Genomic DNA, 5,595 nt, shown 5'->3' with positions numbered 1-5,595 from the left:
AAATTTCAAAACTTATCTATAACAAACTTTCTAAAGTGGAACCGTTCCCCTTAACAAAACAGATACATGTATAACAATTTGATAGAATAAAATGCAGTAATATAGAAATTTAGAGCCATGTTACTGGCAAGAGGGAACCGTTCCCTCATGACAACTTAACCAAAATTCAATAATTTGAACTTGACAGTCAATGTGATTTAAAGCTCAAGGTCAAGGTCTGTTCAACCTTTCAGCATGTCTTGTCCAAATGGTTGTTTTGTCTAAGTTTGAAATACTCCATTGATTACTTACAAAGTTACAGCCAACAAGAGGGCCAAAATGACCCTAGATCGCTCACCTGACCCATCAAACCCATATTATATTAAACTCCTGTGACCTAGTATTTCATCTGAGATGACACATGTTCGAACTCATCCGAGCAATTACCTAGACAAGCATCCTGACCAAGTTTCATGACAGGTGAGTCAAACATGTGACCACTAGAGTGTTAACAAGGATTTTCCATATTTGAGCAGTGTGACCTAGTTTTTGACCCCAGGTGACCCATATTCAAATTTGACATAAAAATCATCAAAACAAACTTTCAGTCCAGGATATTTGGATGAAAACAGTAGCCATTAGAGTGTTAACAAGATTTTTCTATTTTTAGCTCCTGTGACCTAGTTTTTCATCTGAGATGACCCATGTTCAAACGCAAGCTCAGGTGAGCTAAAAAGAATAACATTTTAACAGTTTAAACATTTGACACCGTGACTTGGAAGGTCAAGATATTTTAAGACTCAAGGTCAAGTTCAGTCTGGTCTACTTGAAGGTCTTGTCAAAAGGGTTGTTGTGAAGAAAATTGAATCCATTTTGTAATGAAATAATTGCCAATGTTAAAGTTTTAGGATGACAACAAGAAAGTAAGGCATGACTGTACATAGCAATAGCTCACACTCTTTTATTCTTAAAAAAAATTGAGCTGAAAACTAACAAGAGCACCGCTAGGCCAAATGTGGGCCAAATGGAACTTAAGTTATTCTCCGGAAACTGTTTTCACTTTTAAAGTAATAGTGACCTTGACCTCTGACCTTGTGATCCCAAAATCAATAGTGGTCTTCTACCCAATATGGACAATCATCCTATGAAGTTTTTATATTGTGGGCCAAATGAAACTTAAGTTATGTTCCGGAAACTGTTTTCAGTTCTAAAGTAATAATGACCTTGACCTTTGACCTTGTGACCCCAAAATCAATAGGGATTTTCTACCCAATATAGACAATCATCCTATGAAGTTTGAACACTGTGGGCCAAATGGAACTTAAGTTATGCTCCGGAAACTGTTTTCAGTTTTAAGGCAATAATGACCTTGACCTTGTGACCCCAAAATCAATAGGGGTCTTCTACCCAATATGGACAATCATACTATGAAGTTTGAACACTGTGTGCCAAATGGAACTTAAGTTATGCTCCGGAAACTGTTTTCAGTTCTTGACCTTTGATCTTGTGACCTCAAAATCAATAGGTGTCTTCTACCTAATAATAATATGGACAATCATCCTTGGGTAACAGTATTTTCTTCGGGATGATATTTTTACTGTTACTAACAAACCCATGTGTTATTTATATACTGATACCCAGTCACACAAGTACCTCTGGGTTCGTACGGAGGAACAGATGCCAGGGGGTATAACATAATATGCCCGAAATTGTTTCGGGCATATTAAAATTCAACACATCATTTCTCCCCAATGAGATTTATCCATCTATAATGTATTAAGTTTCACTAACATGTAGATACCTCCTCTTGGTGGATGGATATATGGACATTCCGACACATTTACTAAGTTGTTATAAAGTTTTGAAAACATAATGATTCCTAGTGTTTTACTGCATTATAATGTTTGTTCATTCAACATGTTGTTAAACATGCACATTTTTGCACTAAAATTGCACCTTTCAACATCTCTCTTTACAGCCATATAGCCATATAGATATTGTTACCAAACAATATTCAACAACCATCTTCAGTATATCAAATGAAAGTTTCAACAAAACTTATGCAAAGTTTAAGCACATGTTCCATTGCTCCTCTACGATGAATAGGGAAAATCTTCTTGACAACAATATCTGAAAATAAACAAAAAAACTATTTTACTTTTTTTATATTTCAAAATTTGATAAATAAAGTACTTCATATGATAATTCTTAAATAAATTTAAATTCTGAATAAGATATGCATTGCCTTCAAAAGACAGACATTTATTTAGAGGCCAAATTATCCAAACAAATTTTCTAACTAAACTTAAGATTAACAAGATATGTTTGTAAAACATGTATGCCCCCTATCAGCAGCCAATTAGTCATGTGATAAGGTTATTATGCATGACATCTGACCCAGTGATCAAACAATTAATAAGGGTTATCAAGTACCTACTGGTCATGACCTTAACCTTTGACCCCTTGACCCAAAACTCAAAAGGGGTCATCTGCTGGTCACGACCAATCATCAAAGTTTGAAGTTCCTAAGCCTAAGCGTTTTTAATTAATTGATCGGAAACCGTTTTTACCTTCAAGGTCAATGTGACCTTGACCTTTGACCCCTTGACTCCAAAATCAATAGGTCATCTGCTGGTCATGACCAATCACCATGCCAAGTTTGAAGTTCCTAGGCCTAAGCGTTCTTAAGTTATTGATCAGAAACTGTTTTTACTTAAAAGGTCAATGTGACCTTGACCTTTGACCCCTTGACCCAAAACTCAATAGGGGTCATCTGCTGGCCACGACCAATCATCATACAAAGTTTGAAGTTCCTAGGCCTAAGCGTTTTTAGTTAATTGATCGGAAACCGTTTTTACCTACAAGGTCAATGTGACCTTGACCTTTGACCCCTTGACCCCAAAATCAATAGGTCATCTGCTGGTCATGACCAATCACCATACCAAGTTCGAAGTTCCTAGGCCTCAGGGTTCTTAAGTTATTGATTGGAAAGCATTTTTACCTACAAGGTCAATGTGACCTTGCCCTTTGACCCCTTAACCCCAAAATCAATAGGAGTCCTCTACTGATCATGCCCAATCACCATATCAAGTTTGAAATCCCTAGGCCTAAGGGTTCTTTCGTTATTGATCGGAAACAGTTTTTACCTACAAGATCAATGTGACCTTGACCTTTGACCCCTTAACCCAAAAATCAATAGGGGTCATCTGCTGGTCATGACCAATCACCATACCAAGTTTGAAATTCCTATGCCTTAGGGTTCTTTGGTTATTGATCAGAAACCGTTTTTACCCAAGAGGTCAATGTGACCTTGACCTTTGACCCCTTGACCCCAAAATCAATAGAGGTCATCTACTGGTCATGACCAATCACCATACCAAGTTTGAAGTTCCTAGGCCTTAAGGTTCTTTAGTTATTGATCGGAAACCGTTTTTGCTTACAAGGTCAATATGACCTTGACCTTTGATCCCTTGACCCCAAAATCAATAGGGGTCATCTACTGATCATGACCAATCACCATACCAAGTTGAAGTTCCTAGGCCTTCAAGTTCTTTAGTTATTGATCGGAAACCGTTTTTGCTTACAAGGTCAATGTGACCTTGACCTTTGACTCCTTGACCCCAAAATCAATAGGGGTCATCTACTGGTCATGACCAATCACCATACCAAGTTTGAAGTTCCTAGGCCTTCAAGTTCTTTAGTTATTGATCGGAAACCGTTTTTGCTTACAAGGTCAATGTGACCTTGACCTTTGACCCCTTGACCCTAAAATCAATAGGGGTCATCTACTGATCATGACCAATCACCATACCAAGTTTGAAGTTCCTAGGCCTTCAAGTTCTTTAGTTATTGATCGGAAACCGTTTTTGCTTACAAGGTCAATGTGACCTTGACCTTTGACCCCTTGACCCCAAAATCAATAGGGGTCATCTACTGATCATGACCAATCACCATACCAAGTTTAAAGTTCCTAGGCCTTCAAGTTCTTTAGTTATTGATCAGAAACCCTTTTTGCTTACAAGGTCAATGTGACCTTGACCTTTGACCCCTTGACCCCAAAATCAATAGGGGTCATCTACTGATCATGACCAATCACCATACCAAGTTTGAAGTTCCTAGGCCTTAAGGTTCTTTAGTTATTGATCGGAAACCGTTTTTGCTTACAAGGTCAATGTGACCTTGACCTTTGACCCCTTGACCCCAAAATCAATAGGGGTCATCTACTGATCATGACCAATCACCTTACCAAGTTTGAAGTTCCTAGGCCTTAAGGTTCTTTAGTAATTGATCGGAAACCGTTTTTGCTTACAAGGTCAATGTGACCTTGACCTTTGACCCCTTGACCCCAAAATCAGTAGGGGTCATCTACTGGTCATGACCAATCACCATACCAAGTTTGAAGTTCCTAGGCCTTAAGGTTCTTTAGTTATTGATCGGAAACCGTTTTTGCTTACAAGGTCAATATGACCTTGACCTTTGAGCCCTTGACCCCAAAATCAATAGGGGTCATCTACTGGTCATGACCAATCACCATACCAAGTTTGAAGTTCCTAGGCCTAAGGGTTCTTTAGTTATCACTCGGAAACCATTTGGTCTACGGACCAACAAGTGCAAAGCAATATACCCCCTTTTCTTCGAAATGGGGGCATAATAATTATTTATATCTACAATTGCATATTAATTATAGACCATATAAAAAAATTTTATTGCATCATTATTTTTTGTGAAAGTGAGAGGTTAAGGACAGGAATCATTGACAAATTTCTTTATAGGCCAAGCTATTTTTACTTAACAAAATATATGCTCTCTTTAGAGGTGATATATAAAAGAGTAATTGATCTTAAATTTCCTCAAGACAAGAGGACTGTGATGACTATAGAGTTTCACATGGTTGATGAACAAAACAGGCAAAGAGAATTGTATTTGGTAAAGTACTGTCTAAAGTATCATTTTAGCACATTTTGTAGATATTGTACAAGTACTTACTTAATTTAACTGTGACCAGTATATCTAGTTGTTGAAGGTAAGCATTTTTATCCAAGATATGACCTGAAATGAGGTTAATATTTACATTATAACAATTAACAAATGCATATTTAATGTGGTCCAAAGGAATGCTGTAGTAACTGGAACAATACTGTCTCAACCAATATCAGATATTTGATGTATATTCAATTCAAAGAACAGAGTTCAGATAAGCAGACAATGGGGTGTGCTTGGCTTAGATAAGTTGACTTCAAATCACTTGCAACTCACTGCTCTGAGTTTGAATACCACTGATGACTATGTGTACTTTCATGTGAGAGAAAACTACATAAATCAAAGAAGCTTACAGAATGTTTGGTTTATTCTACTCAGGTTACCTGGGCTCATGCCTGACATAATGCATCACTGCTATGACTTTGACCGAGGGACATAAGTACAGCAACGGCAAAACATCATCTACTAATGGTGGCTGCATTAAACCAATTTCATTTTTTGAAAATCCTAGATCATTCATAAGCAGAAGTTAAAAACCCTAAAATCCTTAAACACTACAACAACTTTGTACTCTGATAAGTGGTCAATTCACGATTAACATTTTCTTCTTTTAATTAGTTTTTGTTATCACTTGTC

The 5,595-nt window shown here is 37.1% G+C and overlaps 1 long non-coding RNA gene across 1 annotated transcript; it reads right to left on the bottom strand.

Annotated features, from left to right (window-relative positions):
- Positions 1-283: 283 nt before the first annotated feature.
- LOC132732567 (uncharacterized) lies at positions 284-5,214 on the bottom strand. The gene is made up of 2 exons (XR_009626070.1): positions 4,966-5,214; positions 284-2,109 (listed from the first exon to the last, which is right to left on the bottom strand). It is a non-coding gene; the product is annotated as an uncharacterized LOC132732567 (long non-coding RNA).
- Positions 5,215-5,595: the final 381 nt, after the last annotated feature.

Source organism: Ruditapes philippinarum, unplaced genomic scaffold (assembly GCF_026571515.1).
Source record: "Ruditapes philippinarum isolate M1 unplaced genomic scaffold, ASM2657151v2 ctg9174_1_1_1_1, whole genome shotgun sequence".
NCBI lineage: Eukaryota > Metazoa > Mollusca > Bivalvia > Venerida > Veneridae > Ruditapes > Ruditapes philippinarum.
Note: the sequence above shows the minus strand (reverse complement) of the source record. Positions and strands in the feature narration are given on the sequence as shown.